The sequence below is a fragment of the Lagopus muta genome, chromosome 21 (assembly GCF_023343835.1).
Source record: "Lagopus muta isolate bLagMut1 chromosome 21, bLagMut1 primary, whole genome shotgun sequence".
In the NCBI taxonomy this organism is placed as follows: Eukaryota; Metazoa; Chordata; class Aves; order Galliformes; family Phasianidae; genus Lagopus; species Lagopus muta.
In genome coordinates, this window is record NC_064453.1 from 2,950,602 (window position 1) to 2,965,005 (window position 14,404).

At 51.6% G+C, this 14,404-nt stretch overlaps 1 protein-coding gene across 2 annotated transcripts in view; it reads right to left on the bottom strand.

Annotated features, from left to right (window-relative positions):
* The window catches only part of SAMD11 (sterile alpha motif domain containing 11), a 118,701-nt gene that overhangs the window by 64,906 nt on the left and 39,391 nt on the right, over positions 1 to 14,404 (bottom strand). For both annotated transcript variants that reach the window (XR_007380858.1, XM_048967870.1), the window contains exon 9: positions 9,776 to 9,874. The gene's annotated coding sequence lies outside the window, so the exon portion shown is untranslated. The remainder of the gene's footprint in view (positions 1 to 9,775; positions 9,875 to 14,404) is intronic.

The following is a 14,404-nucleotide window of genomic DNA, read 5'->3' on the forward strand; positions in this document are numbered from 1 at the left end:
AAATGTGACTTGTTATTTAGATGCATAAAAAGAGCACTCAGAGCAATCACCAGCAAAACGAGTTTGCAGTTTCAGCCACTGGACAGCTTCCCCCTGCTTCTCTCTGTATTAACTATCTTCTTTGTTGGCCCAGATTGCAATTAAAACCACATCTTTCCCTCTCTACTATTCCTCTCTCTTCAGATGTTATTTATCACTAATTTGTAACTGTTGTGAAAGACGTGAGATATCAAAGCTGTAATGCAGAAGAAAGCTTCCATCAGACTCTTTTTTAATCTTAAAGCCTTTTTTCTGTGCTACTTTAATCTGCTCCATGGCTAGGAAAAACTCACTCTATCAAAAGATGGTGAAACGATGCTCATGATGCATTAATCCAAAGCCTGGCTGTGTCCCAATGCTTGTACATCACCCTCTGCCTTGCTTCCTGCCTGCACTCACAGCAACAAAAAGATGCTCTGGAGGACCATCCGTGGGTCTGCAGTCTGCTGCTGGGTTACACCAATAACAAACGAGTGACCATCGGGATGAAGACGCCATGGAGCACCATTCCAGCATCTATAGAAGAATAAGCTGTGGGCTGCCCCCTCACTCATATGTGTATACAAACAGAGAGAGCACAACTGTTTAGACTCAGCAGATGAACTGTTAGCTAATCCTCCAGGAGCAAAGTGTCACAAGGCTCTGGTGTCACCAAGTTCTAACTACTTCAGTGCATGCTGGAGAGGGCAAATTAAAGACTAGGCAGAGCCTGCCCTGACCAATTTAGGAGGTGCTCAAGTTCTGTGCTGCCCAAGCTGGCTTCCAGCTTCCCAACACGTTAATTAGTGCTAATACACTCTAAAGCCTTTAAATCACTGTGCACCTCTGCAGCCAGGTGCTGTGTTATCCTAATTCTCCTCCTTTCTACAAACGGGTGTTGAGCAACCGTGCCTGGCACACAGCTGGGCTGCTGCTTCTGCTCAACTGCTGTCACAGCCATGCTGAACCTCACCTATGGACAGGGCCAGACCCTCTCAATCTCTTCACAGTGATCTGGAAGAAGTGCAGCTCTCTGTTCTTTCCCTTGCTTTGCTTCATAGCAAATGCCCGTGGCCGAGGAAAGCTGCAGCTAGTTAGCACTGAGCTTTATTTGTTTGTCACACTTCCAAGCTCCAACTTTGCTGCTGCATGTGGGCTCAGGCATTCCTGCTTCTATTTCTGCCTATTTTGCTCTGCTGTGTGACTGCAGCGATCCACGGAGCAGCTCCAGATTTGGGCTCTCTGCTCATAAGCCATCTCCAGAGGTGGGGACAGCCACCAAGCACCAATGCACTGCTGCATGGTGCAGCACGAGGGTTGCATCTGCTCTGCTTGGTGCCCTGAGAAGACAAGAAGAGCTCCAGTATTCAACCTGAGGGTCTCTGTGTGCTGGCTGGGGAGAGACAGCCTGCTGAAATATTAGCTTGGTTCTATGGGAGCAGCCAGATTTTCAGTTGCAGCCATATGGTAACCTGCATCACGTCCTCCTAACAGATGTGCCAACAGCTGGAGGGGCAGAAAGATGGGTTCTATCACACGTTTTATTTCTCACTGTCCTGGAAAGAGGTAGGAGGAAGCTGGGACCAATGAGGGCGAGCAGTGGAGGGAAGAGATCTTTTCAAGTTCCCCTTTCCCCCTTTAAGTCCATCAGGCATGCAGGCATTCCTCACATGTGCTTTGCACCCAGAAGCAGTGCTGCCATTAGCCATAAAGCACTGCACACAGGTTAAGGCTGCGCTGACCCTAAAATAAAAAGCCTAATCCATTGTAAATATCCAGGAGATGCTCAAGCCTATTCCCACCCAACCGCTCACTCCTTCCTTCCAGCCTTTCAGGGAGCCTGTCCCAGTGGTCTGGGCTAATTACAGCTACAGCAAAACTCCAATTAGGATGCACATCTATATGCTAACGAGTGCAAGGCTCTCCCTGTCTCCTGCTAACACCCAAGAAAGCAGACCCAGCACAGCTCACCAGGGACTCTGCTGTGTCTGACTACAAGAATGCTCATTGTTCCAATCTAGTTGGCATTTTCATCACAACCACCACTACCATGTTACTGCTCTCAGAAAACAACAGAAGTTTCCCTTTTGCTGGTGGAAGCAAACAGCCCTCCCCATCCCATCCTTCTCTACCACTTGCACAAAGAGCTTCAGCCGGCAGTTGCTTCTGTTGCAACAGTGTCCTCCCCAGCCCCAAGAACACCAGGATGCACAGCTGCCACCTCTGAGGGACTGTCAATGGTTAAGCTGACAGCTGGCACGGTGCTTACTGGAAACTGGCCTTAGGGTCGGTTCTTAGGCCAGATATTTGCCACAGGCATCATTCCCACCTTGGAAGCTGTTCTGAGAGAGGTATTTTTCTGATCTTATTACTCAACCGAAGAAAGGCGTTCTATTTGGATTAACAATAGAGATCGTGCTGTTATATCCACAGCACTTTAACTGTACCGGTGCTTCTGCAACTCCTTCTCGAGCAGACAGACCTTTCTCAGTCCCTGCTGATGTTCTTGGAGTCCTACTCAGACTCACTACTGCAGTAAGGACTGAAAAAGGCCACTAAATCAGCAAACCTACTGACTGGAAGAGTGGGACAGCAATGAGATGCAAGCTTAATGCAATTCTTGAGCAGGAGGAAGGCAGCACTCAGTTCTGCGCTCCATGAAACTTGAGTGAGAAAGGGATGAAACCTCAGGGACACGCAAGGGAAGGAAAAAGGGTATTTAGGAGATCATATAAAAGAGCCCTATTGATAGCTGCATGGGGGCAAGGAGGAGAATGGTGACCCAAGCACCCCTCCAGCTGCACGCAGAACATTCCCCTGCTGCTGTCTAAGGACCGACACACGTCTCTCTTTCCATCAGCTCCCCAAAACCCCTCAGCCAGCAGCATCCGGAACCCCAATCCAATTAGAAAGCAAAACACAGGCAGATCAAAGTGTTCTGCAGCTCTCCTGAGAACGAGCTGGAGCGTGGGATAATTAGTAGCTGCTGACTGCTGCTAACCACCTCTCATGTTAGCCTCTCCTTGGCCTTCTCACCTGCATGGGCAGCCCCTTCCAGCCCCCTCCATGCTGTGACTCTTTCAGGATGGATCATGCAGAGGGGCTACAGGTGGTGCCCCTCAAAGCAAGGCCGTTCTCCCCCCTGTGCTGTGGCAGTACTCCAAAACACGGGGGCACATCCTGATCCATCACTCCCATCGCATCCCTTGGGGCAGGCCCACATCACAACCCCTCCAACAAGACCCACAGGGAGCTGCAGGCACGCAAACCCATCCTGTGCACGAGCAGACTGCATGCAAAGAAACACAGACAGAAATAAAGCCGACCTGGGAAGCACTAGGAGAGGAGATCTCTAGATTATAGGCACCCAGGGAACGTAGCAGATAAACTCAACTCAGGGGTCGCATTCGTTTTTATCTTAGACCTCCCAACTTTCCATACGGTGACTCAACAGAACTACAACCAATGCAAATCACCAAATCACAGCGTGGGGATTTTGAGCAGAAAATGCTCAAAAGCAGCAGCACGCTGCATGGCCGCACGTGTGTGCCAGAGCAGCACAGCTGGGTCTCAACAGCCCCAAACTGCACAATCAAAGCGCCTGCAGCTCTCCCCGGGCAAATATCAGGCTGTGCATTATGTAGATCCTCAGTAAGGATGTGCCCATCGGTGCCAGGAGCCTCAGCCCCCCCACCGCGCACTGCAAGCACGCAGGCTGAGAGCCAACGGCCGCCTCTAGCTCCACCAAAGCGAACCGCTCTCAGCGGCAGATTCCTCGCTCTCCATCTCATCTCCAGCCTGCTGGAACCCCGCAGCCCCAACACAAGCCGTTCCTCTCCACGTTCCCTCCGCACACCCGGCAAAAGCGATCGACGGGCCGCCGGCCGGCCCCGTCGCTGCTCGGGAACCCCCCCGGAGGACCCCCCGCTCCCCCCCCCCCCCTCCCGCCGCCGCCGCCGCCGCCGCCACGGCTTGCTGGCAGCAGCCCCGGAGCCGCAGCGCTGCCGCCGGGGAGAGAGGTAATAAATAACCCGGGGAGCGCGGCGCGGAGCCCGGCGGGCGGCGCAGACTCTGACCTGACAAATACCCACTGGAAAATCAGCACCTCCCGCCCCCGGGAGCCTGGAGCCAGCCCCGGACCGGCCCCAGACGTGTGTGTGTGTGGGGGGGGGGGGGGTTGGAGGGTGGCGGTGGCTGAGCAAACAGCGCGGAGCTGAGCAGCCAGACGGCCCCGCCGCCCGCCCCGTCGGGTTGCGCCGTGCAAAGCAGCCGGGGGCGGGCGGGGAGGGCATGGCTGCGCACATGCACGCGCTGTAGATACACAACTACACGTCTGTATGCGCGCACCGTGCTTTTCCCCATCGTCCCGAGTTGAATTCCCAACCCGCCCGCCGCTTTGACGGAGCTGGGGTCTGGCAAACAGCGCCCAACCCGCAATGCTTCGGATCCCCCCCCCCCAACGGCCTCACCTGCTCCGCCGGGAGACAGCACGGCACCCAGGGGGACGAGCAGGGAGGGGGCGGCCGCTTGATTTTCTGCTCTATGCAATAAAGTGTGATTATAAGGAATGTAAGAGGGAGCACAGCTTGAATTCCAATTGGTGGAGAGCCTGTTGTTAACCATCAGGGAACTATTTATTCTCTAGCCTTACTGATGCTCCTTGGTCAATAATGATAAAGGGGGGGAAAAAAAAAGAAAGTTGAAGCCATTATAAAGAGGCAATCGCATTAGAGAGGGAGCAGCAACAGCACCCTTGGAATCCATGCTCCCATGGCTGGAGTGCTCAAGACCTCTGCCTTCTCAGCACTGCCCTGCCACAAATGAGCCATTCCTCAGCACCTGGTGGCCACTGGGGACACAGAGCAGCCCCAGCTCTGAGCCATCTCTGGAGGTATTTCATCCCTAAAGCACACGGCTGGATGGCTGAGCAGCTCCTTGGGAAGGGGAACAGTGTCTGTTGATGCTCTCTCACACACACACACTGCAGATATGTGCTCCCCAAGCCCTGCTTTGCTCACACAGTGTGACAATTTGCTGCTTGCACCCCACAGCCTCCAGTCACCATCAGAGGACAAAGGTCAGCCCCGTCCCAAACAACCCATGCACTCCAAAGCCCCGTTCTTTCTTGTATTACTGAATTCCACACGAGCTTTGCCAACGTTTCAAATAGGATCAGAGTCATGCTGGGCCAGCTTTAGAAACCTGTGGCATCCAGGCTGGATGCCAGATCCCAAAACCCAAATACTGTGCAGGAATCAACTCAGGGAGGGACCCACACGGCTTCCTGCGCCCCACACAGTGATCCCACCACCCCACATAGGTGATCCACACCCATTCACAGAGCAAGAATGTCTGCTCCCATGTCATGGTCCTAAAGGATGGGTTGGGGTTGGACTTGGGGATCACAGTCATCTTCTCCAATGCGAATGATTCCATGGTGTATGATCTTCCCTCTCTGTTTTTCTTCCCCCTGTTACCAGCTGCTGTCTGGACTGGCATTTCCAAAGTCTCCTCCTCAGACAGCTCCATCTCCATTCCATTTCTTTGAACACACCAGTTGCAGCCTGCAGGGTTCCCTGCTCCAGCCTTCCAGCCTGGGGGGCTGTGCAGTTCTCTTTGCACACAGACAAGGGAACATCCAGGGTTCAGCTCCCCCCCAAACAGCACAGCTGGAGATCAGGGCACCTCTGTGCCAGAGGCAGGCAGGAGGTTCCTTCCCAGATGCTACTGGCACCCAGCATCACTTCCTTCATCTCTGTTACCCACAGGTACATACCAACATGTAACACTGCCTCGTAGGATGTTCTATCAGTGCAAAATGTCCCCAGATTGTGAACTGTTTGAAGAGCAGCACAGAGTGAAGCTGTCAGGAAGCAATCCAGGGAAGGTCCTCCCCCCAGCACAAGGATCAGCTTTCAGGGAGTTCAACGAAATCTCTTCTAATACGCAAGATGAAAATGGAGATGCAGAAGAATAAAGCAGGGCTGTGGTTCCCTGCTGGCCAGCAACAAGCAGCTCCCATTGGTGCTGCAGTGGAATGGGACCACAATGCTGGACAAAAGCTGGATGCATCACCTTGGTACAAGCGAGCCCAAGGCCTTCTGCTGAAGCCAAGCCGTGAGGCTTGTTATGGCTTGGAAGAAAAGTGAGACTTTGCTGCTTCAGGAGAAAGCTGGGGCTGCATGCTGGGAGCTCCTTGGGGACAGGGGTATCAATCTTAATAAAGCCACAGTGTGGCAGATAAATCATAATAAGGAATAACAATATATAATAAGGATGAATAATATTAAAGAGGATCGTGGGAGAGAGCGAGCCTGCATGCCTGCAAACACAGCAGCACCAACACAGAGGCTCTTACTGTATTTCAAAGGGAGCACATTAGCCACAAGCAAACAGTGCAAGGGAGGGACTGCTCAGCCCACTGAGCGTGTGTTGAAAAGGCAGATAAGCCCAGCGTCGAGATCCAAGAAAAAATATATTTATCATTGTTATTAACAATAATAGAAATAAAACCAACTTTAATAGCAGCCTGGGTTTGGTGCATTCCCCAAATAGGAGGATTTATTAGTTTAAAGCCCGTGTGTTTATTTGTTTTCCTCTCTTTCCACTCCTGCCCCTCTTCCAACCCTCTTGAATTTTTAATGCACCATTTCTAATGTCAGACGTTTTTCTTGTAAAGGTTTTTCTGACATAACTTTATATCGCTACATCCTTCTGCTGTTGCCATTCCCCATCCTTGTTAGAGCCTCCACTCCCCTAATGAAGTTCATCTCCTGCCTGGATAGTAAAATCAAATGGATACAGGGCTGGAGAGAGCCACAGTGAGGTGTGTGCATGTTCGTGTGCTCAGGAGTGCAGGGACACCCAAGCAGGGCAGCACCAACCTGCTCTCCTGCAGCCCTGCCATGTCCCTGCATGGCTCTGTGTGTGTGCATGCTTTGCACAGATGTCATTTCATAGTCCTGTGCTGACGGTGCAACTGGAAGGAGATGGGAAGGAGCCAGGAGTTTGAGATTTCCCATTCAGCAAAGCACCAGGATGCACAGAAGCCCAGTGGTTCTTAGCACCTTCATTTCAGGGGTGTCCTGATGGAGTTTTGCAGTGATAACCAATGGGCAAGAGCCCACCTGCCCCTCTGTGCCTCCCAGCTTTAGCAAAGAGGAGAACATCCAACCTCCACCATCTTCCTTTTGTTTCCATCCATGGAGAGTAACATATGTGATGTTTCTACAACTTCTGCCATTCTTCCAGCTGCTGATAAAGCTCCTTGATAACCACGTGCAATGGAGCTGGGTCTCCTGCTGCCACTGGGATACACAGCTTTCAAACACCCACATTAACACCACATGCATTTGTGATTCCAGCACTGCCCTGGACCTTTAAACCCCAAAAATCTCCACCTGGTCCTTCTTGACAGACAGACTCTAAAACTCAACACCCAGCGCCGTTCTGTCTCCGTTTGGCTGACACTGAAGCACATTTTACACTGCAATCTTAATTGAAATTTCAGGTAGAAATAAATGTAGCCACCTCTGGTTCCTTAATGGATCCTGAGCTGCTTCCTCACTCTGTGACCATTCCTGGCACGACAAGCAGTATCTGTTTTAAACAAGGCCATAATTATGAAGTCTCTGGGTAAATGCAGGGCAGGACAGCGACGCGATGCCATCCTTACCTGACCAGAAAAGCTGGAGCAGCAGGGGCTGAGCAGGCAGGGAAATGCACATTGCAATGCAAGAACTGCTCTTTTCACTCCCTGCTGCCCTTCTACTGTGCATGCTGCTCAGAATGTCCGTCCCTAGCACAGGACAAGGGGTGCCATCAATCCCTGTGTGCCCTGAGGCCATCATTATGTGCTTCTGTGGAGCCAGCAAGCTCCAGCCTTCTTCCATAAGGCAAACACTGTTTGTTGGATCTATCTTGAGTTTAAAACATGCACCTCCTCTTGGTAGAACTGCACATTTGCTGTCTTTCTGGACCACAGCTAACGTGCAATGAAGTAATTCTGAAGCAGTTCACAGTGACAGCTGCCCGTGGTGTCTCACACATGGCAAGGTGTGTATGTGAGCTTGCTCTTGGGAAGCCTTCTCACCATAAAAGACCTGCTGAGACCTCCTCCCAATCCAAATGAATATGCCTGTCCCAAGGCAAGTACTGATCAAGGAGAAGAGAGTCCTGAAAACCGCAGTGAAATTAAGACAAAGCTATTGGTTTTGCACAGACAGACCCCTGCAATGGGTGGCATATGAAGGCAAGAAGGGAAAGAATGGGGCCTTCATGAGGATGGGTGGATCACAGAAGAGGAAGGAGCGACACGACCAAGAGCTTTGGAGGGAAGATGGTATTTTCCCCTGAGCAGACAATGAGACCAGCAGTGTTCTGCTCTAAGGAAAACAATGGACACAACAGCAAAGCAACAGCTGCACTGTCTGCAGACCAGTTATTTAAATGATGGAAATGCATGTGATTTTTTGAGGGGAGAGTACCTTTTTTTATCCAGTGGGCATCCACCAGGAGGGCAAAAGCCAGCCCTGCTGCACAGATCCCATTCCCTGAGATGCTACAGACACCCAGCAGGTTCCCAGCTGCTGCAAGGCACATCCCAGCCATCTCTGCTTTGAATGCTTAGGAGGTGCAGGCTGTGCTGTGTTAATATGCAAAGTGTGCCTGCCTTCCCAATTAAATGGAAAATGCTATGGTTAAAACCAGTCAGAAGATATTAGATGGAACTGTGGGCTTTACTTCCTACACGCTGCAGCCCCATAGGAGTGCAGATGGAGTACATGCCAGGGAGATTACCAAAGGTGAAACAGAGCTGGGAATGGAAAAATGCTTCATAAGAAGGGGGGAAAAATGAGGTAGGGCTGCATTAACACAGAACCTCATCCTGGTCTCTCTGGACCACACACCTCTGGAGGACACCGTGCATCGCTGCTCCTAGAAGCCAAATTTTGGTGCATCACTTGGAGGGGAGAACACTACAGAAGTGGAACAAAACATAGCATGAGGCTCCTGAGCTTCACCCTTAGAGCTGAGTGGGACGGGCCCTTCCTATGCCCCTCTTAGCATCAGTGCTGAGTTCTCCTCTGCCACCCATCTGGGACAGGAACAGAAACAGCAGCGGAGCAGTGCAGCACGCCGGATCATTACAGTGAAACCCATGAAGATGAGAAGACAAAGCAAGAAATGTTACTAACTGATTGGAGAGACCCCTCTGCCTTGCTGGGAAGGGCTCTCCCAATCACCTGCATGGCTCTAACCCTCCTGGCTGTGCTCTGCAGCTCAGCCCCAGGCCATGCAGCCTCGCTCTTGCTGTGCCTGCGAGCATTGCTGCTCCCTGTGCCCGTGTTTCATGACGTGCATTTAATTAACAGTGATGGCGAAGTCAGGTGTATTTATGGGGGCTTCTCATCCTCACACTTACAGCTGCAGTTGCTATGGGTTTCCTACCGGAGTTTGAGCTTTCCTCCCCACCCCCACCACGTAACGTGCACCAGAATAAAGTCTAATAAATTCTGCTGTGTAATTGGCTGTATATTTTAGGAGTCCATCCATCCCCGTGCTGTGAAAACAGAGGCCCTCAAAAATACACTGCGAGGACAGAAAGCTCTCAGTGGGGGGGGGAGAGGAGTCCAAAGCTGTCTGCTGATCTGACAGCACTCAGGAGGATAACAGGGATGGAGCAGTAACAGCACTTGGTGCATGGCAGCATTCCCTCCTGCCAGCTGTTTGCATGGTTCTGCACGAGCATCCTCACCTGGTGTCAGTGTGGGGAAGTCTCCCTGCATGGCCAGGTTGACACGGAGCTGAAGAAAGGTCATCAATTGCCTCCAGGGCAAAGAATCCAAACAGAATGCTGTAAAACAAGGAGGGGGGCAGGAATGAGACAGCTTTCCTATGGGCTGCTCGTCCGAGTCAAAGGAGAAAAAGCAAAAAGGATGGAAACACCAGAAAACACACAGCATTGCACCCAGAATTGTATGTCTGAAAAACACCACCCAAACGCTTCTATTTTTCAGTCATGTCTCCCCATTTCAGCCCTCCATTCACGATTCTCCACATTCCATGTTCACATCCAACGTTAATGTCATTTAAACACCACCTTTTTTTACTGTTTTCCTCTCCTGCAGGCTTCTGATTTCCCCTGCTGCTTAAGCTCTCCAAAAAGCTGCCCTACCTCCACCATGAGAATAAAACACCCACCTGGCAGCAGACAGCTTTATTCTGTTGATCACAAGTCTGCCAGCCCCGTTTATGACTGGACGTGAGATCTCCAAATCTGGATTTATGCGTGGCAGCAGAGCGGCGGGTCAATGAGATTACAAGTATGTTCATCAGAGAGCTGTGAGGCAATTGGAGACGCATGGTTCCGTGGTGATTGGGAGTTCAGTACGAGACAACCAGCAGTAATGAAACCCTGACAGTCCCTGAAAACATTATTCATTACTGCAGCCCTCAGCAACACCCCCTCAACCAAAAGGAGAGGGGGGGGGGAGGCAGCTCTCCCCCTCCTCCCTATTCAGATGAAGCCATCTGGGAGATAGTGCTGTTGATAACGGACTGAGTTAACAATAGGAGCACTTCTTTAGCATATTTTTCACTCAAAGAGTGGTGATGCACTGGAACAGGCTGCCCAAGGAGGCTGTGGATGCCCCATCTCTGCAGGCATTCAAGGCCAGGCTGGATGTGGCTCTGGGCAGCCTGGGCAGCTGGTTGGTGACCCTGCACATAGCAGGGGGTTGGAACTGGATGAGCACTGTGCTCCTTTGCAACCCAGGTGATTCTATGATATGCTTCACACAATGAAAATGGGGCTCCTGGACAAAGCTTCACCCCTCACACCTCCAGCACAGGGCTCAGTGAGCCCAGCCAGGTCATGCAGGCTGAGCCACAGCAAACTCTAGGGTAGTTTGGTTAGGTTACGGTTGGACTTGATGATTTTTAAGGTCTTTTCCAACCTGAGCTATTGTATGATTCTAAACCCCACGTCGTCCTCTTCCCTCTTTCAGGGACTTCATTTTCCATCCGTGCCCCTTTTCTTCATTCCCATCACCTAGAGATTTGAACTCAACACCACAGGATGCAACCGTGCTGGTGGGGAAGACACCCCAAACCTCACAGCCACGTGGGCTTCATCTGAATAAACCAGATTCTCACCTCATACCATGCAAGCAGGGGCTCCCCTGGCCCAGCTATGGGGCTGTGATGCTCCATCCCAGCACACCCTGCACCAGTGCAGAGCACGTGGAGGGCAATGCTTCGGGGTTGGACCGGCTGCAGCACTTACACAAATAAAAGCAGCAGCAGCAAAGCGCCGGCAGCGCCGCTCTGATTACAGAGCCATTCATTTTCTGGTCGTTAATAATTTGTGCAATAAAAGATTGCGTGCCTTTCTGAGTTAGTAGGAGTTATTGGCACAAATTTCCCTCCGCGCTGGTGTGAGTCTGTGCTTGGAACATAAATTATGAGTTTCTTATCACACTCCTCCTCATTTTTCATGCTGCCATGCTTGGATCGCCAGCAGCCCCTCTGTCTCAGTCCTATTTTATGCAGCGAGAGAAGGCAGAGAGGATGGTTATTCCATCTTTAATTACACAAATCCCTTCTGCACTGCATCCTTCCTAAGCCCCCTCCCCACCTGCACAACGAGGGTATCCACAGCTGCAGGTGCTCCTCGCTCAGCTGATGCTTCACCCCCTTCCATTTTCCAACTATTTCCAGGCCAGGGGGTGGAAATGCACGAAGCACTGAGACTCATTTAAAAGCTATGGAAACATCCTTCTAATTTCTCTGATGCTGAAACGCTCGTTAGTGATGCTAATTGTTTTGTTAAACATGGCAGCTCACACATAAACCACACCAACATCCCTGGACCTTTCCATATGTCAGCCTGATGGCTTTCTGCATTCAGAGCATCTCTTTCGGCGGTGTCCCCGGAACGTTTGCACCAACATCTGCTCAACTTCAAAAGAAGTGCTGACAGCCCCAGACGACAGAACATGTCTGGCATCTCCAGCCGTGCTTGCCAAGGGCTGTGCAAACCCCACGCTCCTGCAGATAAGTGCACTGATAAAATCACAGAGTCAATAAGGTTGGCAAAGACCGGTAAGATCACCCAGTCCGACCATGGACTCACCCCCACCGTGCCCACCAACCACATCCCATGCTACAGATACCCACATCTGTGTCCCTGCACACACAGCTCTGGATGCTCAGCCATTCATACAGAATCACAGAATCGTTAAGGTTGGAAAAGCCCACTAAGACCACCTGGTCCAACCACCCACCCATCCCCACCGTGCCAGTCAGGAGCTCTGCCTTCTCTTTGCTGCGCTCATTGATGGAAGAGTGCTTTTCTCTGCAGCACTTCTGCACCCACATCACCTCACCTCCATCCTTCCCCATCCCCTGACTGCAGTCTCTGCCTCCCAGAGCCTTCCCTGGCTCCACACTGGGAACACCATCCCATGGTGGGGCTGTGCATGCTGGAGTTGTCTATGAGAAGGCCAACAAGCATTGGGGAGCTGCAGGGTGGGATCACAGTGAGTGCTATTCAGCTTCACCAAGCGTTTTCTCCTGCTAAGTGCAAGTGGCCCTGCGGAGGCCCGATGGTGCCCATCAATAACGGAGTGATGTGACACACTTAGGGCACCCCTGTGTACATATATATGCTTTAAGGAAGGCGTGCTGCCCCACTGCAAGAGGATTTATACCGGGGGCCTTGGGCAGGCGTAGCACACGCATAGGAGTGCACTGTCACTTGGAGAGTGATCCATGGCCCAGTGCTTGGCACGTCTCTGGTGATTATACCACACTGGTGAGCCACTGATCATCTCCAAGTGATGCTTATGTCTGCAGGGTAACATCCAACACGTCCACACCAGGCTCCAGATGCCCACCCTGCATTCCCTTCCTCCCCAGCACAGCTAGCTGCTGCTAGCCACCAGCACTGCCAGCCACCAGCTGCCATGAGCATATATAAAACTAACAGAAATAGAATGCAAACAGTTGCGTGCTTTCTCACCTATCCAATCATTCCAAGTTGGGAACACCAGCATCACGGAACAAAGGCTCCAAGTTCCCAGCTGCAGCCTGCGACCTCTGGCACAAAATGGCACTAACAGACACCGAAGATGACCTTTCCATTAGCAAAAGCAATCATTCTGCATTGTGTGTCTTCTGGCTACGAGGCACAACTCCTGGGCTCTCCCCCTGCTCTCTCAGATCCCCATTCTGTTTGCCAGCACCGCTCTGACTTCTTTTCCTGCTCCCAGCTTGGATTCTCTGGGTTAAAGCTGTGGACCAAACTGACAATCCAGGCTGCAAACCACCCCCCAGAAAGGGAGCTCCTCAGTCACCCTGTTCTCAAGAGGGCAGCTCTCCAAGCCATTCAGGTTGGAAAAGCCCACCAAGTCTGTGCCCACTAAACCACGTCGAAACGATGCCTTTCCCCACATCCCTTTCTCTTTTCCTTGCAGCCAGAGTGCCACTGCTTTATTTCACTGCTGGGAGCCAGGGAATCACAGCACCCCCAAGTACCAAGAACTGGGCAAAACCAACCCGCTGCTCCCACATTCCTGAACATATCCCTGGTTTAGTTGAATTTCCACATCAGTTTCCTGCACGAGCAGAGCTGTCCCTTGTTTTTGCTTCCAGCCCCGTGGATGTTTGCTGTCTTACGATTCCATGCACAAAGATTCTGAGATAGCAACTTATTACGTTCAGCTCAGCTGTGGAAAAACTGAGGCACAGAGCGTTTGGCACTGCAGAGTCAGGAGCCAGGGAGAGCAGACAGCTCTGCTTCCCTACACAGCAGCCAGACGGCTCTAAAAGGGATGGCGCACGATGCCTGTAAGCACAGCATAATTAATCTTCTTCCTTACACATCCTACTATGAAATTTTAGTGGTTTTTTGGAAGTGTTTTTCCCATCTCTCCCCACCCCCCTCCCCCGTTTGAGCTTTTCGCCTATCTCCCGAAAAATCTGCCGTTGTGCACGCACGAGCTGTGCTGCACTTAATGAGGCACTTCAGGTTCAATGAGGTCCTTCATCTTTTCAGCTCCAGCTCTCTGCTTCTCCCTTCCAGGCATCTCAGCTGGCTCCTGCACATCCCTGCCGTGGTCCCCCATCTCCTGGGGGTTGCAGCTCAGCGCTGCCCCCCGCCCTGCCCGAGGCAGTGGCAGTGGGGTGAGGACCCCCAGGTGCTGTTCTTGGATCTGTCACTCATTTGCTGTGACCCTGACAGCGAGGCAGGAAAGAGCAATTCTCAGACGTGGGCACCTCATACAATGCTGTGCGCCGGGGATGATAAGCATCCATAGTTCTTATTAAAAAAGAGCAATAATTATGACTGCATCCTAAGCCTCGTACTTCTCTCTTCCGTTCT